Consider the following 24820-nt stretch of genomic DNA (forward strand, 5'->3'; position numbering starts at 1 on the left):
TATAAAATAATGTTACTGTTATTATTTTTCTTGTTATATGTGCATCTTGTACGTTATGTCATTTTTCATAATTTCTAATCTAATTTATTTAATGGTTGATATATTGGCATAAAATGAATTCTTTCTGTATGATTTTTAAATAACTAAATACAAGTAAGTCCGAGTCACAACTGATTAGTCACAACCATTTTAAGGCTGTGAAAGATCTTGGGGACCTTGGGAAATTTTACCCTCTCATCACAATTGTCGCCGTCATTATTTCCCTAATTGTTTGAAGAAAAGGGGCAAATATTTGGTCGATGCAAAGCAAACAGAACGAAAGACCACGGTGCCCAGAGACCTTCACCACGGTAGCGAAACATATGCCCCCCTTTCGTAATGTTTTATTCATGTTCCTGGAAAAGAAATAAAAAGCGAAACAGATGACAAAATACGTGCGTAAAAAAAGTCGGGAGGTAAAAAAAAAAGAAAACGCGGTCCGGCCACAGGAAAGATTTGTGGAAGGTTACTCAAGCTCAGGTACGCCCCCTTTCGGACCCACAATTCGTGGTTACCTAACCTTGCTTTCCCCCCCAGCCGTCGCTGTTATGTACTTCCAGGTATAGGGTGATACCTCTTGTAACGACTTCTCATTATTGACTACAATAAGGCAACCATGCCACGAGGGCTATAACTTTTGGCTCTCGTCAAATTAGGAAGGATTTGAGTGCCATGTTGTTGGACGTACGCTGCAGGGTGAGGATTACAGAAGGCATATTTTACTCGTTCTTTGATGGCAGACTCTCTTTCTCTATGGTTTTTCTCGTCTCGTTCTTTGCTTTTTTATTATGCTTGTTAATTGAGCCTCAAGATTTGTAACCTGTTGTTTGAAAATGGTGATAAAGTTCCTGGGTCCAGCTGAAGGGTTGCTAGAATTTCTACAAGAGATTTGTTATTTAGAGAGGGAATAGATAACTGAGATTTCAACGTTACCTTTGAAAATCTTACTTCAACATGTGCCTCATTGTGCATACGAATCTTGGTTATTATGTTCTGTGTAGATTAATACAGCGTGTATCGTAACAGAGAAAACAACTATGAGGTTTACTATGTATTTTAAAAAAAATATTTATTTTATTTATTTATTTCGGCTTTATATACATGGCGAAGTTGAGGCTATTATGCTTTCTCTTTGCCAATAAAATAGAAAATAAAAGAACAAAATAAATTAAAAATAAATACCAACAATTTATAAGCGCACAGCCACATGCTCACCGTTTCACGCACATAAACAAAATGGCAATACAGTTTATATTACACACACATACATTCTCGCCCTTACATATGCACACACACGCATGTACAAGCAAATACATAGTATTACGCTTAAAAATAGTCCAAAACGGTTACATTAACGATAACTCGTCTTAAATATTACATGTACTTATTCTTTTATGTCTTACTTCCTTCTGTCATTTTCTGCACCTGCTACTTAGTTCATATCTGAAACACAATAACGGGTTTGTTGTATTTCAGACTTGAGGAATGAGAAAATCTTCAAGTTTTGTTTTCATGCCCAAGACTTTTGTAAACATGTCATTGTGGTGTGTTAAAGAAAATAGCAATTTTCACAGGTGCCAAACTTTTCAAACCTTAACTTCTGCATTTGGGGCATTTGTATTCATTGAGCATTTGTATTCATTTGTAGATATTCATAAAAACTTGAATTGTTACTGATTGATACACAACAAATATCATTGTTGTATTCCATATAGTTTAGCCGAAATAAATTCTTAAAGTTATTTACTTATACAACCTGTAGTAACTATGAGGGTGGTTGATGAAACCAGATTCAAACAAAACATTTGACTTCGCAACGTTTTATGAGAACTGCTACACCCGTCTAAACTGACATACCTCTTCTCATAGTGTATGACACTATTTTTAATTGAAGTGTTGTTTTAAGTCCACTTTATGCACAGATAGGCTAAACGAGACTGGACCCTACAGTTTAAAGTCGTATCCGAACTCACTGGGAGCCTCCTCCACGTGTTATCGAACCCGAATCCTCTTGAGGTCGGCGACTACGCCATCTGGGAGGCCCTCGTTCTAAATTGAGGACAAAAACTGGAATATTCTTCGGTTTTCACATTGTTGATAAGTTCCTAATACTCAAAAGGCATGCACGTTTCTAACAAGTGGTTTTTAAGTCATGTATTTACAAAAAAATTATGACAGTTTCATAGACCTGCATATGTTGGTTTTTTTTTCAATATATAACTTTGAAAGAATTTTTCTCTTGTCACAACTCCTTGGCAGATATATTACCTTTCTCACAAGTTCCTTTTACCATCATTAAGCAAGCAACCTGGTGCAAGAGTTTGAGCTTGACAGGCTTGACATTTGATCAGCACTGCTCTTACCAGTGTGTATACCATATAGAGTCCAAACTCGCTTTCTGTTGTACCCATACACAATGCAGCTTTGCCGATTTCCAAACATTATCTTGTAAATGGTAATCATTGAGTTGCTATGGATGTTTTCGTCCAGTTGGTCAGTTCAGTCCAGTGCTTCCTTATCTGAAATAAAATAAGAAAAATCTAATTTGAAACTTCTCAATGACTGTAACAAATATCTCAATCAGGGGGAATTTCAGTTATGTTGAGGTGTTCGGTTGTGTTAATTTTCTCATCTCATCTGCCACACAAACACATATACATACATGTAAGCCCATGTATAGGCGTAGACTTCTCTTGTTGTGGCTGCAAAAATGTTTTGCACAGTATTCTACCACAATTTAAATGGGGGGAAAAGAAATTAAGTTTCGTCGTTGGAGAGAAATCTGGGTACATAAAAGGTAAACGACAGAAGCATCAGCTGTAAAAATGGATTTAAACACCATGTTTATTTCTTACCGAAACAAATTACTACCGACTTGTAAACTTCACACCTGCATCGTGACGTTTCTTCATTTCCTTTGAAAGTAGTAAAATACCTAAGTTGGAGCATCCATAATTCTGAAAGTTCATGCCATAAACTCTAAAGTGTTGTTTACACGTTTTTAGGTGGAATGGGCACACCTGATGTTTACTAATCATTCAGACATCCAACATGTCTCTCTCTACGGTGTTTATGAAAAGTGACTAGAAACAGTAGAAAAGTTAAACTTCGATTTTGAGATTTTGTTTCAAGTCCACTTTATGCACAGATAGACTAATTGGAACTGGACCTACAGTTTAAATTGGGATCCGAACCACCATGTGCTTCCAAAGGTTATCGAGGAGATCCTGACATACTTCATTAGCCACTGGACCGGGCAAGAAACGGAATGGATCTGATTTCTATCAAGTTTTCTTCTAAGGGTCGGGTCGCTCTTGTTGTCCATGTGTACAGTCACCGGCAAAAAAATGCGACACCTAGATGTTGAAATACTCGCTTCCCCTGCAAGCCGCTATGTGTGTTACATAACTCTACGGCGATGAGTTGATTTTAATAGCAACTTTTCAATGAGAAGTTCTGCCACCGCCGTAGAGTTAGGCAACACAAATAACACCTTGCAGGGGAAGCGAGAAGGATCATTTTTATTGCCGGTGACTGTACTTGAGATGGAAAATCCTCATTTTCTTTTATTTCGAATGGATTCGTGTCCCCTTATCTCCCAGTCTTCTCCTGAGGCTTCCAGTGTCCAAAGATTCCAGTCGACTTTTCCAAGACTTTTCCGGAACCGGAGAATGTGAAGAGGCCAATTCTTCCCGACTGCCATTGATGAAATCGAAACTGAACATTAAGTTTCATTATATTATAATTAATTTCACATTTTTTAATAAATATTTAATGAAATTCAAAATATTCCTCTACATTTGAAAATGTATATTTCAATTTTATTTATTTTTTAGCAAGCCGTAATTTTATTAATTATAGTTTAACTAAGAAAATGTCTGGGGTGATTGTCAGGGGTCATAATTCTCTTATCTTTACACACTTGATGCGGAGACACTGTTAATAATCATCAACAGACCCATTCTTTCAGTTGAAAAACTGCCTTAAGATACTGCAAGAATTTGGTAGGAGATAATTTCAGTTCTTGCCATAACGTAAACTGTAAAAGTAACACTTAATTTCTTTACGAGTTATTTGAATGAAGTAACTTGCTGCTTCCAATAGTAACTCTTAATTTCGTTACGAATTGCTCAAATAAAGTAACTCGTTATTTCGAACTGTAGAGGTGACTTAATTTCGTTAATAATAATAATAATAATAATAATAATATAAATAATAATAATAATAATAATAATAATAATAATAATAATAATAATAATAATAATAACAACCCGTGGCTCGACTGGCCTTGAAGTGCCTTGGCCTATCTCGTGACTGTCAGTCTCCCTTCCATAATCCTACCTAGAGGTGTGGAGATTTTCAACCGGTTATTTGAATAAAGTAAGTCATTACTTTCAACTGCAGAAGTAATTTAATTCCGTTACCAGCTACTTGAATAAAGTAACCCCTTACTTCTATGGAGCAACTCTTTTAATTTCGTTACGAATTACTTGAATAAAGTAACTGGATATTCCCAACAGTTGAGTGACTCTTAATTCCATTAGAGCTACTTGAATAAAGTATCTCGTTACTTCCAACTTTAGAAGTAACTTGATTCCGTTACGAGTGACTTGACAAGGGGTCCAGGGTTCGAATCCTGGCCTGGGCATGGATGTTCGTGAGTGTTCATTCATCAATTTCATCTTCACCCATCCTCATTTTCGCAAATTAGCCAAAAGTGGCACAAAAGGCGAAGTAAAATAGGGCAAATCAATCAATCAATCAATCGAGTAACTTGAATAGAGAATTCGTTACGTAAACACTGCTTCTTAAATGTCCGACTCAGTCATGTTGACTAATTAACCGTTGCGTTATGTAAATGCACACATTTAGTCTAAAATAGCACTATTTCTTTAAGGAATCCTCAAAAAGCCGTGGCCCCGTACCAAGCAAGTCCGCCACTGATGCTCTCCGCCTTCAACGGTCAATAACTTCTCCAGCCCTCTCTCCCGCTTGTCACAGTAATGTTACAGGCAGTGTTAGGCAACGCATGTTAAATGCCAATTATTAAAGTGAAAGTTTTTATGTTCACGTACACAATGACTGCGATCCACGCAGACAACCATCATAAAAAAACCACACAATTTTCTGACCCATTGAAGACTACGGTCGATTGCGTGATCAGAGGTTCCGAATGAAAAATAGCGTCCCACTGACTCCAATAACATGTATGCGTTCGCGTACGTGACACCTAGAATGCACAGGTGCGTACGGTAGGCAAAAGTGTCGTCGCAGTCATAGGCGCCGACTCCATGGGGCATGGGGGGCTCGATACCCCCCCCCACAATGTTAACGATGTGGGGGCAGAGCCCCCAAATAATTTTGCATATGAATTTAACTTTAAAAACACATTTGAAATGTTCTAGACCATCAACTTGGGGGGGGGGAGGGGTGTCTAGGACCAGATTCAGCAAAACACATGACTTATTACTATATACTAAGTATACAATTGTGAGTATTGTTAACATTTTTACTAAAAAGAGTTTCAATAGAACATGTGCATGAACTAGGAGAGTGGATGGGACGTTCGGGCTACAAATGGCTCTTACATGACATTCAGAACGAGATCATTGATATACATATAAGGGAGATCTGTTTTGCGCTCCATGGTAGCAGATATTAAAAGTCGGGAATATTTTGCTATTATGGTTGACAAAACTTGTGACATATCCATCCGTGAACAATTGACATTCTGATTGGAACTGTAAATGAAAATTTTAATATTTTTGAGGAATTCATGTTTTTTTACGAGATTCCGAACACTGAGGCCAAAACTTAAAAAAGGGAGGGAGTGAGTCATTCATTAATTTATTTCAGTGATCAGAGCCCCCCCCAATAATTTTGACAAGTCGGCGCCCCTGGTCGCAGTCCATGTCTATCACATGTTGATGTCAATCAAAACTCACAGTGAATCTTTAAAGCATGAAGCACATTGCAACCAGACAGAATATTATCAGAGTGAGTTGTTACTCTGTTGAATATAAGGTACATTGGAAAATATATACGCATATACAACTGACCTCTGTGGCGGAGTGGTTGACACAGCGCATTACGACGCAAGAGGACCCCTGCAAACACGTAGCCAGGGGTAAAGCTCGGGGGGCTGAAGCCCCTTCCGAAATCCTACAAATATGTAATATATATAGTGGTAATTAATTTTACTTCCTTAGCTGGATTAAACATATTGTTCTTACTATACTGAGAAATTCATAGTCAGGACTTCTACCCTTCACTTTTTCGCCTTTAAATGGCGGCTTCTGATAAGGGATGAGCCCCTCCCGAAATAAAATTCTGGCTACCGGCCTGGGCGGCGTTCTTTGTGGGTGGCCCTTCATCAATTTCACCATATTATCACTCATCCTCATCTTCGCGATTAGCCAAAAGTGACAGAAAAGCGAAGTAAAATAAACAATATTATTCAATCAATCAAAATATATACGGGTGCCCATAGAGCCTGTAGTATTGCTTTCTGATTGCAGGTGACCATGACACTGACAAGAAACGACCGAGTGGAGATAATTCTTCATGTGGTTGGGAGGGATGAACGCAGAGGGAAGTGGTCGTTGGGTTGTAACATCCGCATAGGACAATAAGTCAGAGTGCAGTTTGTAAATTGCTAAATGAAATCGCGAAACAACAGCACTGTGGAAAACAAAATGAAGGAAACACATTGAAACTTTTAAGGAAGTGTGTTGGGACTTGTGGCGGAGGAAACGAGCCGTTCATCGTTCTCCCATTGGTTCCAGACTTTTTATGAGCACCCTGTAGAATCGACTTGATAAACCTCTCATATACGGCAACAGGACAAAATACAATAGATGATGGAACAAATACAGAAACACCCATTCTTTATCCAGCCTGGTGTCCCCTAGTGAGTGAGTTACCTTTACCTTTTGCCTAGGCTTATTTGCTTTGTTTATTCACATGTATTACATGTTTTTAATTGGTTGCATATTGATTCGAGGCCGATAGCCAATTTTATAGTGCCTATAAATAGTGCCTCTTTTGTATAATATATATGCACTTTTTTTGCTTATACCCTCTTGCTTTCGTCACTTGGCATCTCTCCATAACACACTGTGGAAGGTAATATCAGTTTTGTGAGTGTTCCTTCGTCACTTTCATGCAACTAACAGGAAAGCGACGGTAAAGTAAGAAAAATACAATGTATTACAAAAATTGAATTGATTGATTGATTTGATCTACTTCGCTTTTCTGCCACTTTTGGCTAATCGCGAGATGAGAATGAATAGTGATGTGGATGAAGGGATACATGTAAACATACATGGATGACAGAACACAAGGCTACAGAGGATTATAGTGGCTGTGGGTCCACACGCCAGTGCCTCGTTTAGGCACGTATCTAGAAATATATTTCGAGGGGAGGTCCGAACCAAGTGTCTCAATAATAATAATAATAATGTTTATATTAAAATAAGTTATAATTAAATAAAATATTAATTAAATTATGTAATTTATTGATATTGTATTTTTATTATTACACGAATACGTAAAAAGATATGAATATAGATATAACATCATATATTTATTATCTAGCTTGTGTGTACTTAAGTTCGCCAAAATTTGTATAAAAACAAGGAAATTAATATCGAATAGATAAAGAATTGAAAATTTATCAAATAATAAAGAAGGATGTTAGATCCAGTTGACGAAAAGTAAAGTTCCTGATTGATATTTTATGCATATTATCATTAGTAGTAGTGTGCATACCTAAATCTTCTTTTGTACTGTCCTTCAAAACAGTATGATCCTTACCTTCTGAGTTCATAGTACAATCGAGTACAGTTATGCTGAAAAGTATATTTTCATTATTTTATTTTAGTACTTGGCAAGTCTTTCGGGGAATCCGGACCCCCTGGAAGCCCCCTAAATACGTCCTTGCCTCGTTAGTCTGTAAATTGCAGTCCAGGGTGTACTATGTGGAAGGAAGGTCATTTGGGTGTCTTTAGAAAGGATCATCCATTACGTCACAAAAATTGTAGCCAATGAGCATGTAACTAAGAACGATGATTAATAAGTTTATGTTCAGGGCTTTTTTGTAGTTTCTATTTTACAAGTTTTAGTGCTTATAAATCCACATCTTTCTTATTACCTAACAACTTATTCCAACATAAGCCTATGTACGTACAAACTGAATTTCCTAGAGAAATTTTGGAGTTAAAAATATTAGGTGCATTCACCATGTGCCACAGTTTGGGTTCTCCACCGAAATTAGTCACGAAAAGTGAAAGTTGGTCCTCCGTCCGTGAATACCAGGAAAATAATGCCCTCAGCTGAACAGCAATCAAATTTCCAAAGTTTCAACAATACTTACACCGAAAAAGCATTACAGGGTCCATTGTTCTGCCGCTAATTGATGTTTCACCCTTAATTGCCATGGTTGATCTCAAACAAGTTTCTGGAAATTTTAACGACTCTGGCAAGAAGGCAAACAATGGCCGGCTATTTGTCACAAGAGACTGGCCCCCAGTACTGACGCCCGGGCTATTTTGATTCCAAGTACAAACGCACAATATTCGGAAATATTTTTTGGCGTTATTGCGTAAGAAAACCGCAAGCTTTTTCGGAGAAAGGTGGCTGGTTTGACGACTGGAAAAATTTCCTGTTAGTAAAGAAACCGCGTAAGTATTACTCCCGAGATTTTCAATCCTGTTTTGTTCCATATTCTTTAGTTTCCGTGATTAATACATTAGAATCTGGACATAAAGATGTGGCAAGGCATATGCTCATCTTGAAATTTTGCCAAAATTGCACTACTCTGCCATGATTTTTTGCAGAAACAAAAGCCGCTATTTTGAATTGAGGTTAAGGTGCTGTAAAAATGGCGTTAACCTTTGTTGATTGGCTCTTGTCACAGAAACCATATGCAAATGTTGTATCATATGACTTATGTGTGGGCTTTCATACTTAAGCGACACGTGTCGCTTCCAAGCGAACCATCAGCAATCAATGCAACCAACCTTTCGAACAGAAGGGACACGACAAGCATGGTTGGTTTCAGAAATTCCTAAAGGAATTGCACAATCGCTGTAACCAAAAGAATTTAATAATTTGCCGAAATTGCTTACGAGTTCATAAAAATGGCACAATAAACACATTTTTGCATGCCAAGATGTGAAATAAGTTATATCTACTATTTTACTTGATTTTTTAATGGTTTCTTGCGAATTTCACATTTTAGGCATATTCCGTGGAAAAGCGCTACGAGAAACATAAATCTTCTGCTATGAGATTTTAATGAGTTTGGCACCTCTGAATAGAATAAAGCACCGCCAAATTCTGTGCCAAATCTGACAAGAGTAGCGTTATATGAATACGATTATCACAAATGATTTACAGCGTGACAGGACCATTATAGATTGTTATATCAGTACTATTTTACTCGTAACAGTTTTCTAACATATTAACGGGCCTCCCTGGTAGCATAGCAGTAACATCCTCGCCTTGTAATCAAGGGGTCCCGGGTTCGATACCCGGTTGAAGCCCATAGTGGTTCGGATCCCACTCTAAACTGTAGGTCCAGTCCCGATTAGCCTTCTGTGCATTAATTGTACTTAAAACTCAAACTAAACCAATTTAACATATTATTTTTTTTTAAATCGATGGCTGAGCACCACAGAAGAAGAAATCCTGCTTTACAGTGTCGAGCGCCTCGCAGAAATCTGGGTATATGACTAAGTGGTCTCTATTAACTTCAGTGGACTTCTCAGGATTTTGTAAAAAGAGATCAACTGTCTCCGATGCATAGTCGCTTGCAAATACCGTAACGTAAATACCGACAAACCCCAAATATAATAATGAACTGTCGGATATCCGCGTATGTTAATATATCCAGCGAGTACACAGGTCGCTTCACTGTTGCGTGTTGTCTCTTCCTGGCTTCAACGATAGAAAGTTCCGGACCGGAAACGGCTATGAGAAAATATAGGCCCTTTCAGACGGATATTATAAATGTAGGCATGCTATTTTTTTTTTCTGGAACGGTAGCCACAAGGTTCACTGACACAATTACCTGTGGCCTCAATTAATTTGGATTTCAAATATTTTTATCTTGACTTAAAGACCCTTATAATCGCATTCGCTGGTTTACACAATATGTGCGTGTGATACGTCACACCCGACCTGCAGATTGGACGATGTTATTTTTCCAGGAACACTTAAGAACTTACCTCCTTGCAATACAATGCAAATTCCTACCATTATAGTCTATTGTGGGTTGGTGACTGGAGGCGACTAACACCAAGAAAGATTTGCTGCTTATCACGGTGTAAATAGTGTAACCGGTTAAATGCCTGCGAATTAGTTAACACCTGGTGTATCTAGTTGGGTTGATGGATTAACATCTCTATTTGTCACATTTTTTCTTTCTTTTTATTTTTTTTATTTTTAAATTTGTGCATGACAAAAAAATATGTCGCAGTTGAACTAAAAGCAAGACAAGTCACATTTGAAATACAAAATACCTTGTCACTAAAATGAATACGATCCTTCGGGTCTCCCAGATGGCGCAGTGGTAGTAGCGTCGTTGCCTTGTGTATAGGGATGTGTTTAATTTATTCTTTGGTTTCGATATGTGAGTTTAATGATTTTTGTTATCAAGAGATGGCGTTTGTGGCCATAAGAATCAGCTGTTAGCGTAGGCGGCAAGAGGAGAGAACTGTTAGTGAGTGAGAAGCAACATGGCGCGAATCACGGTGACGTGCAGCTGGACATTACCAAGAACAATCGTCGTATGGTGTGTTCTATATTAGTGCTTTTCAATTATTCTCCAATGTAGTGCTTTACAGGTAGAATATAGATATCCTAAAGAACCAGCGTGTGCTTTTATGATTGTGTTTTCCTCTGAGAATCACCCCTGAGAATCACTCTCACCCCCATGCCGATAGGTGATGAACCGCATTGGGAGTGTCACGAAAACTATGGATTCCACACTAATATAGGTCGTTTTCTCAACACAGCCTGAATTCATAATTGGGAAAAGAGAGACGCGGTAGTATATAAATACGGAGAAACTAGTACTCACTTTTATCCGCGAAGCTGTTCTTTCTTCTTTTTCGATTAATTTCAGTGGCCACGGCCACCATCCTCGTTGGAACGAGGATGGTGGCCGTGGCCACTGGAATTAATCGAAAAAGAAGAAAAAACAGCTTCGCGGATAAAAGTGAGTACTAGTTTCTCCGTATTTACAGCCTGAATGTTAGACAACCCGAGAAACACTATCGTTGTGCGGATTGCATAGATTCAGTGATGTCTGTACAGAATTTAATATCTGTGGTTTTCGATTATTTTTACATGTCACCCCTTCCCAACCCACCCTGGGGGTGCCAAGGGTGTCTTACACCCCCAAAGTATTTTTTTCCAGATTGGAAGTGATACGTGTACCAAGTTTGTTTGAAATTGCTCTAGGCGTTCGAGAGTTATGCCGGAACAAACAAACATACACCCACACACACACCCACACCCACATCCATTTTTATATACTATAGAGAGATTATCAGTCCACTTGGACAGGTTCACTAAATTTATTTATTAGTAATGTAATTTAAAATAAGGAAGTGGGAGAAAGAATGGGGTCTAATAATAATTAAGACCATGCAAAAATGTGATTGGATATTGTACAAATATTAAGTGAGATTAGATCAGCACAGAACTAAAATGCAGGTTTACAATTCGATCCTTATCCCCATCATGTTATACTGCACAGAAGGTCTACCACTACAGGACAAACATCTTAGTAAATTCTAACTAACTAACTAACTCTCTAGCCTTCTTAAACCCGAAGGCTTTAGGTCCATCTCAACGTTGTCCCTCCATCTTCGTCTTGGCCTTCCTATAGGTCTCTTACCATCAGGTTTCCCAACAAGAATCCTGTGAACTCCTCTTTCCTCTCCCATTCGTGCCACATGGCCTGCCCACGTAAGTCTTCTTGATTTAATTATTCTAATAATTTAATAGAAAGATAATTTACTGAACAAGAAAATTGACAAGTAAATTCTAAGCTTTAGAAATGAAATATCTCAGAAGAATAGTAGGATCGACAGGATACACGATGAGACAATGGGAGAGGAGGGAAAACCAAAATGAACAATGTGTGAGGTGGCTGAAGATTATCAGTTGAAGTGATTTGCACATGTGAAGGGGATGAGCCAAGGCAGGAAAGTCAAGCAAGTGATGGAAATGTGGGTTGAGGAAAGAGTATATAGGAAGAGACAGGCCAAGTATCACATGGGGGGATAAAATAGAAAAAATAGAGTAAAGCGTTGGAAATCGAAGATATAGATAATGAGGATGAACCATGATCGAGAGGAGTGGGTGAGATATACAGAAGGGGTGCCCCGACGCTTAGCGGCATAAGTGACGAAGAAGAAGAGGATTACTAAAATTACTATTATTACAATATTTATGTAATCGTCTCGGTTGTCAACTTTTGATCTCATCACCGAGGTTCCCGGGTTCGAATCCCGACCTGGGCATGGGTGTTCTTTGTATCTCTTCATCAATTTTATCCAATCATAACTCATTCTCATCGTCGTGATTAGCCAAAAAATGAAAGAACTCCGACCCGAAAAAAATAAAATACAATATAAACACTACTTAAGTAGCAATATCGCATAGCACAGTGCCGTGTTACGTGGCTGTGACAAGTATTATTAGTAAATGGGTTACTTTTAGATAATATAGCCAGTGGCAGCGATTAGGGGGGGAAGTTGCCCCCCAACCCACTTTTGCCCCACACTATCCTAAACCTTATCTATCTATCAAGGGAAAGTAAACTGACCTTGCCACCACAGTTTTGTCACCATCCCCACACTTTTGGAACTCAATCGCCTCCACTGAATATAGCCATTACTTTTTATTGAGATAGTCGCCCAACAGGGTCAACCCTATGTCTTATTTAGCTTATGTAATATGTGTGTTCGTTGACAGTCTGAAGTTCCACCATATTCGTGAGTTTTAAGTAACCCTTCGTCCTTTCGTACTGTTAATGGTGCCGAAAAAAATACACTGAATTTTCTTTCGATGCCTGCACAAGATAAATCTCTTCTGAAGATAAGAACAAGGGAAAAATAAGTTTTCTGTCAAAACTAAAATTCCTACGGTGTCGTTTGTTAGGAGAATCTTAAAGATTTTGCCCTGTTTTTTATATGAGGGCGGTTCACACAAAAAATATGTTTACTACGCATAAGCATTTTCTGTTCTTTTTTTTCCTCTATTTCTTCTTGATGTTTATGTGTGGCCGGCCACCAACTAGTGACATGGAAGAAGGCTGCTGGAAATCCTACACCGTTCCTAGGCCTATTAAAATTCTCCGCGCCCAAGTGACCCGAAAACCCGCCCGTGGTTCATTTAAAGGCCGGAATTTTTAGGAGCTTTCACGGACTGTAAATCTCTAGATTCCTGCAAGCACAAACCTTCGCTGTGATTTTTAAGAGCCCTTGTTGAATCCATGTGGGCGCAGCTGGGGGAAAACGCGAGGTTGCGTATATACGTGTGTGCGTGTGTGTGTGTGTTCTTGACGCCCAGGCGTTCCTCCGATGGTCTTCGGAGAATCAGAGGCTGAAGAGATTTGTATCTCGGATGTCGTTCTCCTTGAAGAGAATCGTGGCTCTTTCCGGTTTGCTTTTTTTTTATCATTTCATTCGAGAGTAGCACTTCAGACATCCACCCAAAGATATTTCATGTTATCAGGGCCTGATTTAAGCCTAGGCCCAGTGGAACCCACCATGATTAGAACCCATCCTAGAGGCGAACGAATTTGAGTAGGCGGACAGCTTCCTTCACAGTGCGCCTTGAATCGAATGAGAGGGACTATAGGCGGACTATACTGAAAGCAACTCCAACTGGCGGCTGGGTTACAGCGAATCAGCGATCAGCTGAATTTTCTTCGACTGAAATCGGGCATTTTCGAGTCACAAGGTACCGAACGTTGTTGGCGCGACGAAAGAAATGAGCGTTGGCTCCACCAGATGTTGCCAAACGTACCGTAAAGAGAGATAGAGAGAGTCTTCTTGGGCAATGATATTGCCAGCACCAGAAATCAGCGGGGTGTTAATGGTACAACTGCACACGTGGTCCTACACGAGGGAGTTTCACAAGCAAACACGCAAATAGGCAACTGGCAAAAAGTACGCTTGTCAACGTTGTTTCGGGAGAGCGATGTGATCCCTTTAGTTTTTACTTCACAACTGAGTTTGTTGACGCCCATCGAGCCACGCCCCCCGAAGACGATTGGCAGACAGAAAGGGCCAGAAATATCCGTCAAGGTCAGCCGCCAGTTGGAGTTGCGTTCAGTATAGTGTTGCACTAAACTAAGAAAATTTTACGAATAAACCATGAGAGATGTGAGAATGAGAAAGAAAGTAATAGAAAGTGTGAGAAGAAGACAGAGAAAGAAATATATGAAGCAGAAGAAGAAAGAAAGAAAGTAAGAAAGATATGAAGAAGAGAAAAGAAAGAGAAAGAAATATATGAAACAGAAGAAAAGAGAACGCAAGTAATAAAAATATGAAGCAGAAGAAGAGAGAAAGAAATATATGAAACAGAAGAAGAGAGAAAGAGAGCAAGAAAGATATGAAGCAGAAGAGAGATAAAGACAGATATGAAGCAGAAGGAAGAAAGAAAGAGAGGAAGGACATTGAGAGAGAGGAAAGCAAAAGAAATAGAAACAGTGGAAGAAAATGAGGGAGAGAAAGAAAGAAGGATAGAAGAAAGAAAGTGAGGAAGGAATGCGGAGACAGATGAAAGAGAGGACTATGGAGAAGAAGTGGATGAAATAATAATAGATAGATAAAGAGAAAGAGAGAAAGAAAATGATAGAAAGGAAAGGTAAAAGTGAATTCAAGGAGCGGAAGGAAGAGAGAGAGGACAAAGAAAGTGAAGAAGGAAGGGAGAGACAGATTAAAAAAGAGAGAGAGAATCTTATTGAGCATGAACACGAAGCAGAGCTCTCTGAAAATACTTTGTCCATCCCTTGAGCTCTTTTAGAACTAATAGTTTTTAAAGTACTCTATTAACGTATATAACTGGACAACACTTGAACAAAAAGATGAAATGCTGATGAACTGTATGGTACGAAAAATGAACAATATATTGTTCTGAATAGTGAAAACAGAGCCATTGAACCAATTCGTTACTAATCCACATCCACAAAATCAACAATACATTCACAGCAGTGGCGTGCGGTGACATTTTCCGTTGGTGAAGCAGATCCCGAAAAATTAAGAAAACCAAGAATTCATTACTTTTACATGGTACGTTATACTGAAACAAATTAGCACTCTACCTGATACTGTTTACTTAACGTCTCTGCGAGGAAAGCCTGGCGCAGTTGTTCATTTTTTCGAATTTCAGTTGGTCTGTTGTCAAATGTTAATGCAACAGACGATCGCGGATGATTGAAATAATTTTTAAGACTTTCACACATTGCAATATTCACAAATCCTCTTTGGCATCACGTAGTTCTTTCCGTAAACAATGCCAACACTAAAGTTTTTGAAGCAAACAAATAGAAATTCACCCGCCCGAAAAACAGTAACTTTTCACCTAGCAAACCGCTTGAAAAGAGTGTGACCGCAGCCAGCGAGTTTTACCAACTCTATTTGGCTGATCTGTCCATAGACATGTTAGCTGTCTTAATAGACCTAACGCTTATCTTCACATAGAATATGTCATCCGTATGTCAGTAATCATATTTTTGTGTTCCTCCTGTGTTTTGAAACTTTATAGTTTATTTATGAATATAAATTTTAAACTAGCTTGGTGGATATGCTATATCGCTGACAGTATACCGTACACTTGCACACTGAATCGTGCAGTTCGCAACACTGAGAACATCAACAGTCTGTACCGATGGCACACTGGTTTTCTTTCCGCCCTTGCCGATTGGGAAAAAGAATTTGCCTCCACACAACATACCCTCCCATTCGTTCCTTCAAGGTCGCCAGTTGATTTCTCGGACCCTTGGTGGCATCGCAGGCTACAGGCTGGCCAGGGTGATGTCACGCAGATGTTTTGTCAACACGCCGCGAGAGGGTGTTGATGGCCCCATATCGGAAATGGACGAACCTTGGAGGCTTGCAGGTTGATTCTGTTGAGGCAACACGGAAGAAATAATGGAGGGACTAAAAGTTAAAGAAATAATTTTGTAACAGTTATGTTGTGTGCCACCACTGCTGGCCTTGCTGTACCGGAGGGCACGCGCATGATTCACAAAATGAGAAAATATGCTGTTGGAAGTTAACAATGGAACATATTAACTCTGGTTTCCCTACTTGCACATTACAACAGACAGAAAATTAATACTTTGTAAATGAACATGGATAGACACAATAAGTGACACAGAGGATACAAGCCAAAGTACGTGGGGGGTACTTAACGAAGGGCTCTGCTTCGCTTGTTAACATGAATTGTAAACACTCTTTGCACGGCGGCAAGTATCAATTAACCTCGAGAGTTACCAGGACTCTTAATGCTTTCCTTTTCATAATTACACCAAACGAAAGTAAGAGCTAGGAAAAATTGTTCGAGCTCTGCTGGAGATTTTTCCCCCTCTCAAAGTCTTCGCTTCAAAGGTTTCGGCGGTCACGCACCAGAGAGCGTTGACGGAGATTAAGAGCGAAAGGGTTGAATTACGAATGCAAATGAGATCTTTAAATGAATATATTGAATGTAAATACCTGACATTTGATCTGATTTTGCGCCTAGTGACCGAGATACAGGTTACTTTTAAGTGTCAAAAAGCAAAGCTGACTCTTTTTAACGCCTATGATGTTCTTTTGACTATATAGTAGGTGTACGTCTGTGTGCTTGATGTGATTTATATTATTGGAAGTCCAGAGTGAACAACATAGTGCTGTCCGAACCTTTAGGCCGATTTATGTCAGATGATTAGTTATGTTTCTTATATATATATATATATGTATTTGCCACATTCTAAATATCTCATTTTATAATGTTACCTAAAGGAAATCGGTAGGGATGGAAAAGATATATATAGATCTTGCTCAAGATACGGACAGATGGAAGGCCTGTGTTGCTGCAGCCATGAACCTTCGGTTTTAAGAAGGCTAGAGAGTTAGTTAGTTAGTTAGTTGTGTCCCTTTTCAAAGCAATATTCCTCAGTGGAGGCTCTTTGCATACGGAGCCCCCACCAGACAAGAGTGTCGTGGTACAGTTCCCGCCTTTAAGCATTCTGTCATCTAGAGTTCAGGCCACGAGGAACAGTTCGTGTCCAGCCAGACTCTAAACCGCCTTTCTCCGCTGCAATGGTTGTAGGAGGGGTAGAAACTTAACATTGCGCTTATAGGAGTATTATTTTACGTGTTCTCTTGGGAATATTAAACTTCCGATGGCGTAGAAAAACACATGCATGGAAAGAGGTTGAATATTTTGTTTATGGCGGGAAAAGTCGAAACTTCCATTTGATTAGCCGTAAGTTGAATTTGAAGTTGCTTCTCCATAAGGAATACATGGGATTCTGTAAATACTTAGTCATATTTTTTACAGACATGGGGAGAAATTCATACTCTCTTGTAGAGTGGATGCTTTTTTCTTTCATACTGGTGCGAAAGTGTCGCTCTTGGCGTTAAACGTGTGTTGCATTGGCAGAGAAGAGCCACGTGCTGTCTTCAGCTTCAGTCAGTATCAGTGGACGGTAGCACTCATTTTGATAGCTCGCACGTTCTGCCGGCAGATGATGTAATCGACGCGAATATTATTGGATTGCAGTTTGCATAGTATGCAGATTATGTAAACTACACTAAAATTAATTTACAATGATCAAGTACTATTTTTCAATCATGTTGATTTGTTTCAAGCTGAAAGAATTTCTATTTCTATACAGTACATTACAGGATCTTTATGATAAATACTTTGCTAAGCAGTTTATTTTTTGTGTTCACAGATGAGAACATTTGTAATTTTTATATTTGCTGTGTACTTCATGAATTTTGGTAAATTCTGATTGGATGAAATTTTAGTGTTTCTCTAATGAATGTGCAGAGGACTGTCAGGATTTCTTAGTCTAGCAAAGAATGATTTACTGGATTGATTGAATGATTTTACTTCACTTTTCTGCCACTTTTGGTTAATCGCGAAGATGAGGATGAATTGTGATAAGATTATCATAAACTCAGCACACAACACAAGCCCTACAGAGAATTATATTGGCTGGGAGTTCAGACGCCAGAGCCTCGTTAGTAAGCAAAATGCAGTCCAGAGTGTACTACGTGTAAGAGCGATTGACATTTGGGTGTTTTGAGAAAGGGGTTACCCATTACACCCCCGGTTTGCAGGATGTAAAGCTAGGCACAAATTCAATTATTCTTATGATCTTTCTCTGCATTCAAAAAATGTCATTTATCTTCGGAGTGTCCTTATATGAGTATTGCAAAAGGTATTTATCGATCCTACGCGTGCAAGATATGCAATGAGTAGTGTTTTCTTACGTATAGCTTTTTTTGTCGATATGACTTGTCTCTCTTGAGAATTCGCCACTATTACAGTACATGTCCGAGTTATCATGTGGACTTTGCTTACATGCTTGGTTAGTAATGAAAGATGAAGATGGGAAGTGGGTCATTCGTAACTTCCCTGCATGAGTAATGTTCAGCGTAAGGGCTTGGCTGAGATTAGCCCAGCTCTGAAGCGAAAAAGATAGCATCACAGCGAGAGAGGAGTCTTGTGAATGACGCTGGATTTTTTTGAGGAGGGGGGTGGGGCAAGCCCAAACCTTGGTTATATTTATAAACATATATAAACACATTAATTTGCTACATTTATAAACTAGCAAATTAATTCATTTAACGACTGGTTCAAAATGTCAAGCCCGACCCTGTGGCCGAGTGGTTAGCACATCGCGCTGCGACGCCAAGGGTCCCGGGTTCGAATCCCGGTCGGGCTTGGTTGTTTGTGAATGTCCATTCATCAATTTCATCATTTCATCACTCATCCCCATCTTTGCAAATTAGCCAAGAGGCACAAAACGCGAAGTAAAAAAAAACAAATCAAATAAAAAAAATCAAATCAAAATGTCAAGAAATTAGAAGATAGGTGAAATGATTTTAATACGTGTTAGATATTATTTAATTATTGCTTTTTATTAAAAATGATAATTAAATTTTCATACTTTTATTGTGTTATGTTTTTATAATGGTGTAAATCTATTAATGGTCTCTCGAAAGGAAATATTTCCTTAGCAGAGTTGTAGCTAGAGATTTCAGCGTCCAGGACGAGAATGATTTTCGCACCCTCTGAACCGAATTTGCACCCCCTACCTAGATGTAGCTGGCATACTTAGACATTGTAGATATTTTATGTACTTACTCTTTTCCGTTGAATCCGATGAGAAGAAAACTTAGCATTCAAGAAATGTGGCTAATAAAAGGACAGTCTGTTGCATCGCACACCATCTTCATTGAAGCAGTGTGTGTTATTGTTCACATCTGCAAAATCGATTGCAAATTATAGATATCTAGGTGGAGGGACAAAAAATGAGAAACTTTAAGAAGATATTAGTTTCCTATTAAATTAACATGTAAATGCTATGTTTTATTCCTGACGAAAGGAGGTGAGAAATGGAGGAGAAATGACAGGTCGGTCTAATTTCTATGTTCCAGGAGCCCTCGCACCTACAGCTCCATTTCTTACTAGTCGAATTTGATATAATTTTAAAATCTTATCTATGACTGTAGAAGTACGTTTTTGTCCCATCATTTACCTGCCCTAAAGAGAGAGAGAGAGAGAGAGAGAGAGAGAGAGAGAGAGAGAGAACATGAGGTATATGGAACATTCACACACAGGCTGACATCATTCTTTGTTATTCCTTCTTTGTATGTGTTTATGATGTTATTCTTAGTAAAGTATGTTTGAAGTCCAAATTAATTGCTTATCTTCTTTGTTATAACACAAACCCTTACCCTCGGAAAATTTTAATGGGGGAAACATTTTAATAGAACAAGATCGTTGATTGGAAGGTGGGAGATCCCCCTTCCGCCATGGGAATTCGTACCCTGAATGTGACCACCAACGCCATGAAATTATCCTTATAATGAAGAACATGTCTGATTTACGTAGATTTAGATTTATTTATTTCCATCCACTTGATCATATAAGTACAAATAGCACTATGATATGAGATAGGTCAATTACATGTATAATTTTGAGTACAAAGGAATTAACACATACTTATGCATATTAAAAAGGATAAAAGAGTTTAAAATAACATAAAAAATAGAAGAAAAATCAAGGTTATGTCTATTAATGAATGTGAATTGTGAGTTAACCACAAAAAGAGGACATTTTCTCATCAAGACTGCAGTTCGAAGAAAGTCAAAACCGGGAGTAAATATGGTGAACTGTCCCGATCAAATTGGAACATTTATTAGCTTCGCATTAATGGTTATAAAACTAAAATTACTAAATATAGTAGACTGCAGACTTCTGGAGCCTCCCTATCTCCAGAGACAACCCATGTATTTATACAAGAAGAAAATCTAAATTCTTGCAAAATCTTAAAAATTATCCATGTTCTTTTTGTAGATTTGCATCAAAATATTTCATGGCTCGAGGGGGGGGGGAGGGCGGCATGGCCCCCTTGGCGGGCCTGGAATGACGCCTTTCTGTTTGCAAACATTGGTGCCAAAACTCGCAGCGTTAGCAAGACGAGCGTCAGCCATATTCTCTCGCGTCCTTCCAGCGTTCACAGGCTGCTGGTTTCGAATTCAAAGCGGCTTTCCCACCGTGGGATAGTGACGTGAGTAGAATCCCGCAGTTCCCATATCGGAGCATTAATGATGCTGCTTACATCCACAAGTTATTGTATTCCCCCGCACGCCTCTTCGCTCCTCTCCCCTACGAAGTCTCCGTGGCAGCAAACGCCAAACAACACATTGTAAGAGTCTTGTCTTTTGCATGTTCAGCCATCATGGAGACAAGTACCTCGTTGTTTCTTCTCTTGGGGGACTCGATGGCTCTTTTGCACAATGGAGAAAGCGATTTTTTCGCCTTTCCACATATAGTACGTGTACAACAGTAAGAAACAATGCAGCTTCCTTGATTTTCCTTCATTCTACAAGAGTTATCGAGCAACAATTTGTATTATAGTCTGTTTTCACACCATGCTAACACAACCACTGTTCAATAATGGACTACAAAGTACAATGGTATTGTACTTTAGGTTTCCATGCCTTATTCTTGGTCACGTGGGCAATGAACATGGAAATATAACATTACGTATACTCGGTGCGGGGAGAGAAATATCATAATGTGTGTGTGGAGTTGTGTATGTGTGTGTGAATTACTACATGATTTATTATGTTATTATATACATAAAAGTACATTACTAAATTTTTAAATGTACCGCGTGTTTCAAAATGATTTGAACGATTTCTATTATTAAATATATACAGCATATAGGAATTCATTCGTTACTTTTACACACTAATCGCAGTGGTTCCCAAAGTGTGGCTGGCTTACAGGGGCGCCGCGAAATGTTTCAATATTTTCACTGAAATGACACTTACTTGTTAGTCTAAACATAGTTTTAGAATCGGACCATCGCTTTAATCAAATATGTGCTTATTGTACTTTTTACATATAAAATGTTTCTGAATTTGAAATATGTGTTTATTTTTTAACTTAAGGCAAATCAACCTAACCACACTAACAGCGTTAGCAAGTGTTAGATAGGCCTACATTCTGACTTGGGCGCCGCGGAAAATTCTTGAAACACTAAGGGTACCGTGAAACGAAAACGTTTGGGAACCCGTGCACTAATGCCTCTACCTACTGCCTAAACATGTCAATAAATTACAAAATATTTGAAATGGTGTTATTATTTAGAAGTTATTGTTCAGCTTTTGCTTTCTATTAATGTAAATAAATTAGATTTCATACTTATATTCTTGCATTCTTGTTTTACTCTTATTGTGCATTTTTATTGGGGTTGATCTGTTAATGGTCTCTTGAAAGATAGGGAGAGGGGGGAAGAGAGATACTATCGGTAGTAAAGTATATTTGTTTAATTTAGTTGTTACAACAAAAACTATTCTCCCTCGGAAATTTTGGGAGTGGATTTTTTTTAGAACAAGTGGGGGAAAACCTTCCTTGTCCCGATTTCGCACACTGTGTTTACGTCCATGTGTATGGTCCTAACTGATAGTGCAATTTTTGGAATCATGTTGCATGTAATGAAAGTCAAGTTGACCCTTCACGGTCACAGGTAGAGGTTGTACCAGGGACAGCACCGGGGCATGGAAATCGAGAGTGAATCAGAGCATCTAAAGCGCTTAAACAGTTTAACAATCCACATCAAAGCATTCAAGCAAATATTTGCAACTTCATAGTGTCCCTTCGCTTGAGATCCCTGCTAAAGGTGAAATGGTACTAAAATTCGCCTTAATTCCTTGCCATTATTTTTCTTGAATTGCAATAACTCCATTACTTTTGCTCTTTTCCTTTCACAGACTCGCTTTTAAGCATATCCACAGTATAGATAAACTTCGAAATCCTCCTATCTGGTTGAATATCTTCCCTTCGTAAACTTCGTGAACATCATTGTCAAATACGGCTAGTAGAGGATAAACTCCTCACTTAAAAATTCAATGATATCATGGAACGAAAACCTTAGAAACACAAAATAATATGATGTAATTATAAGGCAGTGTAATCAATGTTCAAGTGCATAAGGTAATTCAATTGATCAATAGCGTACGAAGATTTTTTTCCGGAGGGGTCTGAAACTGAAAGAGTGTATACCTGTGTTCTAGATAGGCGGGATATACGTACTATAAAATATTTCGTAATTATCATTTTTAACCTTTATTTTAAAAATTGTTCAAAGACAAAAATGGTAATGGGGGTCATTTTAAGTTCAAAATTTCAGGAAGGACTATAGTCCCATAATACTAACTGCGTTAAAGTGACTTATCCCCCAATATCGACCTCTCCTAAATTTGCACATACTTCCTAAGAATTTTCTACGAGGCCAAATTTGTGGTAATTTGGGTACTTAATTTACCTTTACACCTTTCCAAAAACGAATGTGTAATTTGAATTAGTTGAAGTGTCAAGTTGCAATAACAAATTCTCCAGTGTCATGAATTTCAACATACATGCAAATATAATGAGTAAAATAGGAGTAACCTTCGTTTGTAAGTAGCACTCAAGGTAATTTGAGCAAATTTAGTGAGATTAGACAGTGAGAAGTTGAATTACCAACACCGATCGAGCTTCTTCTTCTTCTTCTTCTTCTTCTTTTTTTTTAAAGTTTGACGCCCTCAATAAACTACAGTCAAAAGATTGTCCTTCGTTTCGATGGATGCTGTTGTTCGTTATCTTCTGCACTTTTCTCACATCTCAATGCCTCACTATATCAAAGACACATTCTGCACAGTTACCATATGGTTCCCATATTGAATGATTCTAAGGTTATGCCAATAAGCAGTGCTCAGAGTGAAGGGGAGATACAGGAGATGGTATTCCCCAGCTAACAAAATGTTTGCAAAGCATCCCCCACCCCAGCTGTTTCATTGTCAGTATGTTAAATCATAGGAGCATCCTCAAGCTAACCCCAAGGCTCTACCAAACAGGCGCGTCGCATGATAATGTTCGCATGAGCACGTGAACATTCATGTATATGTCTTAAATTACGTACATATTAAATGCACACACACACACACTCACATACGTATATTTATTCGAAGAAATACTATGTTTGTTGCACGAGTATTTAGACACAATTTACTCTGACACGACTCTTTCACGTCCGATTACTTTTCTAGATAGTTGGTAACACTGACTCCCACGGTGTTCCACGGAGGGCGTTGAACACAATTGCTGTGCGTGTTGCATAGAGCTGACAGCTAAGGGGCTGTTGGCCACTATATCCCGAAGATGTTCGCTTCGCTGTGCGAACACTGATGCAAGCGGTAATACTTCTTACGGCACGAGAGTGCAGCATATACAACGCATGTCTAGGGGAACTCGAAAAGGTCTGCGCTACATAGTTGCAAACTTTACCGAGAATTCGCTAAACCTGGCGGATTTGAAGGGAGAGAGGGACAATTTCCCCTAGGACCTTCTTGTATTACTTCAAATATAGCGTGAATTTGGGGGAAAATTGTTGAAAATAAATTGAACTGTTAGTCTCACCTTATCAATTGAAGATGAAGTTACAAGGGAGAGGAGTAAATTTGCATTCAGTACAAAAACATTATTGTGAACACTCGTATGTGAACCGCACGCGACGCCACTGCTACCAAACATCCCGGCAGCTAACATTTCCACTTCAAACTCTGCCGATAAGTTTACGTTAACATACATATGGGCAAACAAAATGTTTATATAAAACGATGAGACTTGTGTTGTATCTTTCAAGTGCATGTTGAAGGGTTGAAACAAATGACCACAACTATGCTACTTCCCAGCACTATTAGTGACATACACATTGGTGTATATAAGTAATGCGTTTGTATTGCACTGCATTGCACAATAGTTATACCGCCTTGACTATAAGAACAAACGACGAAATTTAGAGCTCAAGCATTCTTGTTGGCCACAAGGCCTTCTTTTTTGTTCTTGTTAGGGACCGTTCAGTGCCTTACATTGGAAATGTTGTCCATCCAGTTTGAACTCTATAGACATTCATTGCTGACAAATATTATAGGCTTGTGACGATTAAAAATTGCAATGGGTGTGCCTGTTCTAAAGCACACGAGCACAT

The sequence above is a fragment of the Lepisma saccharinum genome, chromosome 25 (assembly GCF_977018435.1).
Source record: "Lepisma saccharinum chromosome 25, izLepSacc3.1, whole genome shotgun sequence".
In the NCBI taxonomy this organism is placed as follows: Eukaryota; Metazoa; Arthropoda; class Insecta; order Zygentoma; family Lepismatidae; genus Lepisma; species Lepisma saccharinum.